The following is a 13,438-nucleotide window of genomic DNA, read 5'->3' on the forward strand; positions in this document are numbered from 1 at the left end:
AGAAGAATGCAATTGTTGAATTTATGTAGCTATTCTAAACTAAGTGTTTTGATAACTTTCAAATGTAGTAACAGATCCATATAGAATAAACCACCCTTTACATAATACCACAAAAGTAGTGTTCTGCTAATAAACCAACCCTTTACATAATACCATAGAAGTAGTGTTCTGCTAATAAACCAACCCTTTACATAATACCATAGAAGTAGTGTTCTGCTAATAAACCAACCCTTTACATAATACCATAGAAGTAGTGTTCTGCTAATAAAACAACCCTTTACATAATACCATAGTAGTGTTCTGCTAATAGAACAACCCTTTACATAATACCATAGTAGTGTTCTGCTAATAAACCAACCCTTTACATAATACCATAGTAGTGTTCTGCTAATAAACCAACCCTTTACATAATACCATAGAAGTAGTGTTCTGCTAATAAACCAACCCTTTACATAATACCATAGAAGTAGTGTTCTGCTAATAAAACAACCCTTTACATAATACCATAGTAGTGTTCTGCTAATAAACCAACCCTTTACATAATACCATAGTAGTGTTCTGCTAATAGAACAACCCTTTACATAATACCATAGTAGTGTTCTGCTAATAAACCAACCCTTTACATAATACCATAGTAGTGTTCTGCTAATAAACCAACCCTTTACATAATACCATAGTAGTGTTCTGCTAATAAACCACCCATAATACCATTACATAATACCATAGTAGTGTTCTGCTAATAAAACAACCCTTTACATAATACCATAGTAGTGTTCTGCTAATAAACCAACCCTTTACATAATACCATAGTAGTGTTCTGCTAATAAACCAACCCTTTACATAATACCATAGTAGTGTTCTGCTAATAAAACAACCCTTTACATAATACCATAGTAGTGTTCTGCTAATAAACCAACCCTTTACATAATACCATAGTAGTGTTCTGCTAATAAACCAACCCTTTACATAATACCATAGTAGTGTTCTGCTAATAGAACAACCCTTTACATAATACCATAGTAGTGTTCTGCTAATAGAACAACCCTTTACATAATACCATAGTAGTGTTCTGCTAATAAACCAACCCTTTACATAATACCATAGTAGTGTTCTGCTAATAAACCAACCCTTTACATAATACCATAGTAGTGTTCTGCTAATAGAACAACCCTTTACATAATACCATAGTAGTGTTCTGCTAATAGAACAACCCTTTACATAATACCATAGTAGTGTTCTGCTAATAAACCAACCCTTTACATAATACCATAGTAGTGTTCTGCTAATAAAACAACCCTTTACATAATACCATAGTAGTGTTCTGCTAATAAACCAACCCTTTACATAATACCATAGTAGTGTTCTGCTAATAGAACAACCCTTTACATAATACCATAGTAGTGTTCTGCTAATAGAACAACCCTTTACATAATACCATAGTAGTGTTCTGCTAATAGAACAATGTGTTCCTTATCAAACATGTCAGAGTGGTCATATCCTGATCTGTGTGGCGTTCAGTATACAACAGGAGTTCCCTGATCCTGGTGCAGAAAACACAGGGTTTCTCCCTCCCCATATTGACTGATTCTATTCAATGGAATAATCACAAAGACAATCCAAGTAAAAGTTTTATGTAGTATTTTTTACATCTCCATTCAGAGACGGTATCAAGCCCGTCTGTCAGCCTGGACGGCATCACGAGTCTCAATGTTCTGGCTACATGTTTCTGTGAACACATACACACACAGTCACTGTTCTATTACAAATGGCAGTTAGGATACGTCATATCTGACACACAAACAGGTTCTATGTTGAAGTTTGAACAGCTCAGATAAAACCTAGTCAGTGATGGTCTCCCCATCAAACAACTGAGGCTCTTGTCTGGCAAAAGCATCTCCAGTCCATCTGTAGAAATAGGCAGAGTTGAGGCAGAGTTCATCAGTGACACATGGAATGAAAAGGGTGTTGCTGTTACTGGACATTTGTGCTGTCCTGTATTGTTATCAATCACCTCATTGTGGATGTGTTGAGTGACAGGTCTCTGATATCTCATGCATCTGTGAACACATACACAGTCACTGTTGTATTACCAATGGCATTTCGGGATAGGTGATATGACACACAAACATAGACTATGTTGAAGTTTGAACAGGTCCGACTAAACCTACCCAATTCTGTTCTTCCAAACCACGTTCGTTGGTGAGCTGGCAAGAGGTAAGGCTGGAAATTAAGTCTTTGCCAGAGCCCCATTGATGGGCATAGCAGCATAAATCAGTTCTTGGCCCCTCATCAAAGATTCTGGTCGGTCGGTCGGAGGCAGGCAGACACAGGCAGGCAGGCAGGCAGACAGACAGACAGACAGAGAGACAGACAGACAGACAGACAGAGAGACAGACAGAGAGACAGGCAAGCAGGCAGACACAGGCAGACAGACAGACAAACAGAGAGACAGACAGACAGACAGAGAGACAGACAGACAGAGCGACAGAGAGAGAGACAGAGAGACAGACAGAGAGACAGAGACACAGGCAGACAGACAGAGAGACAGACAGACAGAGAGACAGACAGACAGACAGAGCGACAGAGAGAGAGACAGAGCGACAGAGAGAGAGACAGAGCGACAGAGAGAGACAGAGCGACAGACAGACAGACAGACAGACAGACAGACAGACAGACAGACAGACAGACAGACGTGTGGTGTTATTTTTTTTAGGTGAGGCAGTCCAAAATAAAAATGTAAATGACGTCATAATTTCCTCAAAGTTTGTACTGACAGATGTAGCCTATTGAATATATCATTCTATATAATATAATTCAATATCCTTATAGAATACACTGAGTTTACTAAACATTAGGAACACCTTCCAAATGTTGAGTTGAGCACAATTCTTCACGTTTTACTGGTGAAACGTCCAAACTGTATCTGCATACCAATCAATTGATCTAGAACAGTTTGATGGGAATACGTATTCAGATCTTATTGAATTACTGTTTGGTGAGTGAATTAGAGCAGATGGGGTTAACACTATTAGACTTTCTTGTATTTTGTTTAAATCAAAGCATATATCATTTGTAATATACTGTATCATTAGAAACAACGTGTTTTTGGTGTAACAGTGATGTTATAGGCCTACTATGGTATGGTTATATTTGGTTCTGTAATATTCTAAATAATCAGTGATCTTGCTTCAGCTTTGATCTCACTTTACTAAACGGGCAGCATTGTGAGAACTATTTGTAATAATGATAGTAAGTGGTGAGTAAGACTATTAGATGTAGGCAACAGATCTTGATGGTGGTTATTTTAAGCGATTGGAACGCCCTTTGTGATGTTGAAAAGGCAGTGCCGGGATCGTACAATGATGTAAACAAAGTTGAACCAACTTGTGGTAGTGAAGGATACAGTGCCTTCAGAAAGTATTCAGTTTAAGTTTTGGTTTATTCCACATTTTGTTGTTTTACAGCCTGAATTCAAAATGGATTAATTTTTACTCACCCATTCTACACACAATACCCCATAATAACAAACACATTTATTGAAAATGAAACACAGTACCAGACACACCTACTCGTTCTAGGGTTTTTCTTGATTTTTTACTATTTTCTACAATGTAGAATAATAGTGAAGACATCAAAACTATGAAATAACACATATGGAATCATGTAGTAACCAAAAAAGTGTTAAACAAATCCAAATATATTATATATTTGAGTTTCTTCTAAGTAGCCACCCTTTGCCTTGATGACAGCTTTGTACACTCTTGGCATTTTCTCAACCAGCGTCATGAGGTAGTCACCTGGAAGAATGCATTTCAATTAACAGGTGTGCTTTGTTAAAAGATCATTTGTGTCATTTCTTTACTTCTTAATGCGTTTGAGCCAATCACTGGTGTTGTGATAAGGTAGGGGTGGTATACAGAAGATGGTCTTTTACAAAATAGGACTAAGTCCATATTATGGCAAGAACATCGCAAATAAGCAAAGAGAAACGACAGTCCATCATTACTGTAAGACATAAAGGTCAGTCCATCATTACTGTAAGACATAAAGGTCAGTCCATCATTACTGTAAGACATGGTCAGTCCATCATTACTTTAAGACATAAAGGACAGTCCATCATTACTGTAAGACATAAAGGTCAGTCCATCATTACTTTAAGACATAAAGGACAGTCCATCATTACTGTAAGACATAAAGGTCAGTCCATCATTACTTTAAGACATAAAGGTCAGTCCATCATTACTTTAAGACATAAAGGTCAGTCCATCATTACTTTAAGACAAAGGTCAGTCCATCATTACTTTAAGACATAAAGGTCAGTCCATCATTACTTTAAGACATAAAGGTCAGTCCATCATTACTTTAAGACATAAAGGTCAGTCCATCATTACTTTAAGACAAAGGTCAGTCCATCATTACTTTAAGACATAAAGGTCAGTCCATCATTACTTTAAGACATAAAGGTCAGTCCATCATTACTTTAAGACATAAAGGTCAGTCCATCATTACTTTAAGACAAAGGTCAGTCCATCATTACTTTAAGACATAAAGGTCAGTCCATCATTACTTTAAGACATAAAGGTCAGTCCATCATTACTTTAAGACATAAAGGTCAGTCCATCATTACTTTAAGACATGAAGGACAGTCCATCATTACTTTAAGACATAAAGGTCAGACAATCTGGCCCATATATATATATATTTTGGTGAATATACAGTACCAGTCAAACGTTTGGACCCACCTACTCTTCCAGGGGTTTTCTTCATTTGTACTATTTTCTATAGTACTTAACAATTACAAGCATACCCATAACATGATGAAGACACCACTGTGCTTGAAAATATGGAGAGTGTTACTCAGTAATGTGTGGTATTGGATTTGCCCCAAACATAACGCTTTTTATTCAGATTTCTTTTGTTGCTTTGCCACATTTCCTGCAGTATTACTTTAGTGCCTTGTTTCAAACGAGATGCATGTTTTGGAATATTTAAATTCTGTACAGGCTTCCTTCTTTTCACTCTGTCATTTAGGTTAGTATTGTGGAGTAACTACAATGTTGTTGATCCATCCTCACTTTCACAGCCATTCAACTCGGTAACTGTCTTAAAGTCACCATTGATGAAATCCTTGAGCTGTTTCCTCCCTCTCCGGTAACAGAGTTAGGAAGGACGCCTGTATCTTTGCAGTGACTGGGTGTATTGATACACCATCCAAAGTGTAGTTCATAACTTCACCATGCTCAAAGGATTACTCAATGTCTGCCTTTTACATTTTTTTTACCCATCTATCAATAGGTGGCCTTCTTTACGAGGCATTGGAAAACCTCCCTGGTCTTTGTGGTTGAATCTGTGTTTGAAATACACTGTTCACCTGTGTGGTGTACAGAGATGAACACTATTAATATCATTAAACACTATTATTGCACACAAAGTGAGTCCATGTAACTTATTATGTGACTTGTTAAGCACATGTTTACTGTTTACTCCTGAAATAATGAATGCTTGCCATAACAAAAGGGTTGAATACTTACGGACTCAAGACATTTCAGCTTTTCATTTTGTATTAATTTGTAAACATTTCGAAAAACATAGTTCCACTTTGACATTATGGGGTATTGTGTGAAGGCCAATGACACATCTCAATGGAATCCATTTTAAATTCAGGCTGTAACACAACAAAATATGGAAAAACTCCAGGGGTGTGAATACTTTCTGGAGGCTCTGTATCTGAAGGGCAGCTCTGGGGGTGTGAATACTTTCTGGAGGCTCTGTATCTGAAGGGCAGCTCTGGGGGTGTGAATACTTTCTGGAGGCTCTGTATCTGGAGGGCAGCTCTGGGGGTGTGAATACTTTCTGGAGGCTCTGTATCTGGAGGGCAGCTCTGGGGGTGTGAATACTTTCTGGAGGCTCTGTATCTGGAGGGCAGCTCTGGGGGTGTGAATACTTTCTGGAGGCTCTGTATCTGAAGGGCAGCTCTGGGGGTGCGAATACTTTCTGGAGGCTCTGTATCTGAAGGGCAGCTCTGGGGGTGTGAATACTTTCTGGAGGCTCTGTATCTGAAGGGCAGCTCTGGGGGTGTAAATACTTTCTGGAGGCTCTGTATCTGAAGGGCAGCTCTGCCATTTGGCCAGTTCAGGAACAAACAACTATCATTTGCAGTATAGTCTAATAGGCCTTCGACTACATGGTATAAAGCTATTTGTAACCTATAGCCTCATTGCACTGTTTGTGAGGAGAGCTTGTCATTGTGTTGTGTAGCTTTCACTACTCTGTATCATTAATACACTTTGATTTGATTAGCTTGAACATGCGGTTACAATATACCCTTTTACATAATAAATGAAAATAGAGGTGAATAATCAATTCATAGAATGTATTTGCATAGACATAACATGTTATCAAATCAATAGACCAATTACTGAATAGAAATCATTACTATGTAGAATTGCAGGAAATTCACTTTAAAACAATCAATATTGTGGTGTATTCATGCATCTCAAACTATAACATTAATGCATTATTCTTTATTTTACCCCCTTTTTCTCCCCAATTGTTAGTAGTTACTATCTTGTCTCATCGCTACAACTCCCGTACGGGCTCGGGAGAGACGAAGGTCGAAAGCCATGCGTCCTCCGAAACACAACCCAACCAAGCCACTCTGCTTCTTAACACAGCACGAATCCAACCCGGAAGCCAGCCACACCAATGTGTCGGAGAAAACACTGTGCACCTGGCGACCTTGGTTAGCATGCACTGCGCCCGGCCTGCCACAGGAGTCGCTGGTGCGCGATGAGACAAGGATATCCCTACCGGCCAAACCCTCCCTAACCCGGACGACACTGGGCCAATTGTGCGTCGCCCCACGGACCTCCTGGTCGCGGCCGGTTACGACAGAGCCTGGGCGCGAACCCAGAGTCTCTGGTGGCACAGCTGGCGCTGCGAAGCAGTGTCTAGACCACTGCCCCACCCGGGAGGCCCACGTTGATGCATTATTACCTTCAACGTGTCCCAATTCACATTTCCAATTGCCCACCCTGACATACCAAGCTAGAACGGACCAGCGTCTCAACCAATAGTTAATATAGGCTAAATACTGTATCTTAAGCAAGGCGACAGCAACTTACAGAGTCATGCTCCTTTGGCTTTCTTCGGTAGAACGGTGTTGCCGTAACCAAGTGGTCACTTACACAAATGACTGATGATTGGCTGAGAGAAATTGATGATAAAAGGATTGTGAGGGCTGTCTTGTTTGACTTCAGTACAGCTTTTGACATTATCGATCATAGTCTGCTGCTGGAAAATTGTACACTACCGTTCAAAGGTTTGGGGTCACAAAGAAATGTCCTTGTTTTTGAAAGAAAAGCACCTTTTTTTGTCCATTAAAATAACATCAAATTGATCAGAAATACAGTGAAGACATTGTTAATGTTGTAAATGACTATTGTAGCTGGAAACGGCAGATTTCTTATGGAATATCTACATAGGCGTACAGAGGCCCATTATCCGCAACCATCACTCCTGTGTTCCAATGGCACGTTGTGTTAGCTAATCCAAGTTTATCATTTTAAAAGGCTAATTGATCATTAGAAAACCCTTTTGCAATTATGTTAACACAGCTGAAAACGGTTGGTCTGATTAAAAAAGCAATAAAACTGGCGTTCTTTAGACAAGTTGAGTATCTGGAGCATCAGCATTTGTGGGTTCGATTACAGGCCAGAAACAAAGCACTTTCTTCTAAAACTCGTCAGTCTATTCTTGTTCTTGTTCTGAAGACTATTCCATGCAAGAAATTGAAGATCTCGTACAACGCTGTGTACTACTCTCTTCACAGAACAGCACAAACTGGCTCTAACCAGAATAGAAAGAGAAGTGGGAGGCCCCAGTGCACAACTGAGCAAGAGGACAAGTACAATGTGCTATTTAATGGAAGCCCTCAAACATAATCCAGGTAAAATCAGGAATTCCCCAGGGTAGCCGTTTAGGCCTCCTGCTTTTTTCAATGTTTACTAACGACATGCCACTGACTGAATAAAGCCAGAGTGTTTATGTATGTGGATGACTCAACACTATACACATCAGCTACTACAGCGACTGAAATGACTGCAACACTCAACAAAGAGCTGCAGTTAGTTTCAGAGTGGGTGGCAATGAATAAATTAGCCCTAAGCATCGCATATGGGACAAAACATTCACTAAGCCCTAAACCTCAACTAAATCTTGTAATATTTTATGTGGAAATTGAGCAAGTTGAGATGACTAAACTGCTTGGAGTAACCCTGGATTGTAAACTGTCATGGTCAAAACATATTGATACAGTAGTAGCTAAGATGGGGAGAAGTTTGTCCATAATAAAGCGATGCTCTGCCTTCTCAATAACACTATCAACAAGGCATGTCCTACAGGCCCTAGTTTTGTCGCACCTGGACTACTGTTCAGTTGTGTGGTCAGGTGCCTCAAAGAGGCACTTAGGAAAATTGCAATTGGCTCAGAACAGGGCAGCATGGCTGGCCCTTGGATGCACACAGAGAGCTAATATTAATAATATGCATGTCAATCTCTCCTAGCTCAAAGTGGAGGAGAGATTGTCTTCATCACTTATTGTATTTGTGAAAGGTATTGCCTTGTTGAAAGCAGCGGGCTGTCTGTTTAAACGACAAGCACACAGCTCAGACACTCATGCATACCCCAAAAGACATGCCACAAGAGGTCTCTTCACAGTCCCCAAGTGCAGAACAGACTGTGGGAGGCGCACAGTACTACACCGAGCCATGACTACATGGAACTCTATTCCACATCAAGTAACTGATGCAAGCAGTAAAATGTTATTGTAAAAACAGAAAAACACTTATGGAATAGGCACAGACACATGCATACACACACATACACATGGATTTAGTACTGTAGATATGTGGAAGTGGTGAAGTAGGGGCCTGAGGGCACACCGTGTGTTTTGAAATCTGTTAATGTATTGTAATGTTTTTAAAATTGAAAACTGACTTAATTTTATTGGACCCCAGGAAGAGTAGCTGCTGCCTTCTCCACCATGGCCAAGACCAAAGAGCTCTCAAAGGATGTCAGGGAAAAGATTGTAGACCTACACAAGGCTGGAATGGGCTACAAGACCATCGCCAAGCAGCTTGGTGAGAAGGTGACAACAGTTGGTGCAATTATTCGCAAATGGAAGAAACACAAAATAACTGTCAATCTTCCTCGGCCTGGGGCTCCATGCAAGATCTCACCTCGTGGAGTTGCAATGATCATGAGAACAGTGAGGAATCAGCCCAGAACTACACAGGAGGATCTTGTCAATGATCTCAAGGCAGCTGGGACCATAGTCACCAAGAAAACAATTGGTAACACACTACGCCGTGAAGGACTGAAATCCTGCAGCGCCCGCAAGGTCCCCCTGCTCAAGAAAGCACATATACATGCCCATCTGAAGTTTGCCAATGAACATCTGAATGATTCAGAGGACAACTGGGTGAAAGTGTTGTGGTCAGATGAGACCAAAATGGAGCTCTTTGGCATCAACTTAACTCGCCGTGTTTGGAGGAGGAGGAAAGCTGCCTATGACCCCAAGAACACCATCCCCACCGTCAAACATGGAGGTGGAGACATTATGCTTTGGGGGTGTTTTTCTGCTAAGGGGACAGGACAACTTCACCGCATCAATGGAACGATGGATGGGGCCATGTACCGTCAAATCTTGGGTGAGAACCTCCTTCCCTCAGCCAGGGCATTGAAATGGGTCGTGGATGGGTATTCCAGCATGACAATGACCCAAAACATACGGCCAAGGCAACAAAGGAGTGGCTCAATAAGAAGCATATTAAGGTCCTGGAGTGGCCTAGCCAGTCTCCAGACCTTAATCCCATAGAAAATCTGTGGAGGGAGCTGAAGGTTCGAGTTGCCTCGAAACCTTAATGACTTGGAGAAGATCTGCAAAGAGGAGTGGGACAAAATCCCTCCTGAGATGTGTGCAAACCTGGTGGCCAACTACAAGAAACATCTGACCTCTGTGATTGCCAACAAGGGTTTTGCCACCAAGTACTAAGTCATGTTTTGCAGAGGGGTCAAATACTTATTTCCCTCATTAAAATGCAAATCAATTCATAACATTTTTGAGATGCGTTTTCCTGGATATGTTTTTGTTATTCTGTCTCTCACTGTTCAAATAAACCTACCATTAAAATTATAGACTGGACATTTCTTTGTCATTGGGAAAACGTACAAAATCAGCAGGGGATCAAATACGTTTACCCCTCAGTGTATCGTTCTAGGTTACACTGCGCAAGAGGTGGTCTGTGGAGTTTTCTGAACATCAAGGCAGACACACGGTGAATTTGGATCCTAGATCTCCATGGAGTTTTCTGAACATCAAGGCAGACACTGTGAATTTGGATCCTAGATCTCCATGGAGTTTTATGAACATCAAGGCAGACACCGTGAATTTGGATCCTAGATCTCCATGGAGTTTTCTGAACATCAAGGCAGACACTGTGAATTTGGATCCTAGATCTCCATGGAGTTTTATGAACATCAAGGCAGACACACGGTGAATTTGGATCCTAGATCTCCATGGAGTTTTCTGAACATCAAGGCAGACACACGGTGAATTTGGATCCTAGATCTCCATGGAGTTTTCTGAACATCAAGGCAGACACAGTGAATTTGGATCCTAGATCTCCATGGAGTTTTCTGAACATCAAGGCAGACAAACGGTGAATTTGGATCCTAGATCTCCATGGAGTTTTCTGAACATCAAGGCAGACAAACGGTGAATTTGGATCCTAGATCTCCATGGAGTTTTCTGAACATCAAGGCAGACACTGTGAATTTGGATCCTAGATCTCCATGGAGTTTTATGAACATCAAGGCAGACACACGGTGAATTTGGATCCTAGATCTCCATGGAGTTTTCTGAACATCAAGGCAGACACAGTGAATTTGGATCCTAGATCTCCATGGAGTTTTCTGAACATCAAGGCAGACAAACGGTGAATTTGGATCCTAGATCTCCATGGAGTTTTCTGAACATCAAGGCAGACACACAGTGAATTTGGATCCTAGATCTCATTGGTGTGATGATGAGGTTCATGTTGCTAAACACCCTCTCACACTCCACCGTGCTGTATGGAACAGTGCTGTTTATATTTAGGTGCAGGAGCTCCACAATACTTTTAAGCTAATATTCTAGAAGAGGAACAGGAGATGAAGCAGTAGAATATTTGAGGTGCTCAGCTCCGGTGAGCTTCCTGCTGTTAATGGAATTTATATGTTTAAATGAATGATTAGAATATTCCACCCTGAAACCATAGAATTGGATGAAATTGAGTGTAATCATAAAATTATTATTAATGATGTGTAGTTTTAGTCAGAATTAAGGTAGAACAATATATCTATCTGTACAATATATCTTTATAGTATCTTAAACACAGACTGTCTGAGCAAAATTCGGTGTCGAACTTGCAAGGGGCCTCTGAGAGATTTGGGAGAGGGCAGTGAGTACTCCCTAATCTTGGAGGACAGGGAGGGCTTCTCACAGTCCCTAATCTTTGTCGGCTGGGTAATGATACAGTATGTGTGTAGGATACCTACTGTTCGTGTGTATGTATGTGCGTATGATATCTACTGTTTGTGTTTGAAAGTATGTGTTGTGGCAAAGAAGGGGGTCGAGTGATAAGTGGCAGATATGTGAGAGCAGAACTAATAAACGGGCTCTGCCCGATCACTAAAATGGCCACCCCTGTCAGAACTACAGATCACAAAATGGCCGACCGCCAAAACTACAAGTCCCAGAAGCAAGGGGAACCCTCAGAAGGTGGAGCCGACTCACAGATAAAGGGTCAAGAAAAACCAGGAAGAGGAAGAGAGAGTGCTGGAAGGAGCTATGAACAATAGAGAAAGAGACTATAGAGATTGGCTGGATTTACCGTGTATGAGCTGGATTGTTTTGGACTTACCTGTTGGCGTTTGGACCTGGACCTACCGAGAACCCGATTCGTGTACCGAACCCTGCTATCCTTGACCTCGCCTACGGCCTGGGTGGACCAGGACAAACACACAGGTACTGTCCTGTTCGAAAGAACTCTCATTCTTGGGTGATTTGGTGACAGTTTACCACTTAGTTTGTGACAAACGCTCCTAACCTTGAAGAGGTTTGCCACACGTGGTGGAGGATGCAGGCATGGACTAACATACCACTGGTTAGGTAGAAGAAAAAAATAAATAAATAAATGTTCAGTTAGCACTCCAAAGGGGAGTCAGGTTTTTTTTTTGTTTTGGCTTTGTTTGGTTAGGACAGTTTTTCAGGAAAATGAGTATGGAGGGAGCCATACAGGCCCTGTTACAAGCGGCGGCCGCCCAACAAGAGGCAACTAGAGCTCAACAAATAGTTCATCAGGATGCAATGCGAATGTATCAGGACACGTTACAGATCCAGCACCGCACCAACCAGCTGCTCACAGAAGAGCAAGAGAGAAACACCCGGGAGTTAAGAGAAGGCCTAAAGGGGCTAGCGGACCAAATTGGGGCTCAATTACCAGCTGCAAATACCCAAAGGAGGGCCAATCATTTTCTTCAAAAAATGACAGCGCAGGATGATGTGGAAGCATATCTTACCACCTTCGAAAGGACGGCAGAGAGGGAGAAGTGGCCGAAAGAAGAATGGGCAGGGCTTCTGGCACCATACCTGGCAGGGGACGCTCAAAAAGCGTATTTCGACCTGGAGTTGAAAGATGCACAGGATTACGATAAACTAAAGGGAGAGATCCTGACTAGACTGGGAGTGACTGATACCGTGAGGGCACACCGCTTCCACCAGTGGTCCTACCGACCGGGACAACCCCCACGAACACAGATGTTCGACTTGATTCACCTGGCACGGAAATGGTTGAGACCAGAGACCCGGTCATCCGCCGAGATTGTCGAGACCATCGTACTCAACCAGTTTCAGCGAGGTCTACCCCAAGAAGTGAGACGATGGGTTGGCCAGAACGAGGTACTTTCCGCCGACCATCTCGTGGGCCTGGTTGAACGGTATTGTACGGCAAGAACAGCTGAGCAGGCACAGGAGGAAAGATTCCCGTTCCCCAGGCATGGGCGAACCAGTGGACAGGGTAAGGCTGTCCCAACATTTAGAGGGGGAAGAGAGCAGCGTGGGGCCATGAGGAAAGAATCAGAATCAGGCCAAGACACTAAGGGAAAAACGTTAACCGGGACTGGGGGTCGAGGGGTCTCCCCCGAACCCCTATTATCTGTTACAATTGTAATCAACCAGGACATATTGCAGCCTACTGCCCTATTAAAGAAGAGCCAATGCAATGTAACCTTGGTGAAAATGAAGATGATATACGGTATGCATGTCCTGTTGTAACCACTGTACTTGAAAGATCAAGAAACAAACATATGTGCAGGGTGAAGGTTGAAGGGAAAGAGG

This window comes from Oncorhynchus nerka, linkage group LG24 (assembly GCF_034236695.1).
Source record: "Oncorhynchus nerka isolate Pitt River linkage group LG24, Oner_Uvic_2.0, whole genome shotgun sequence".
NCBI classification, from domain to species: domain Eukaryota; kingdom Metazoa; phylum Chordata; class Actinopteri; order Salmoniformes; family Salmonidae; genus Oncorhynchus; species Oncorhynchus nerka.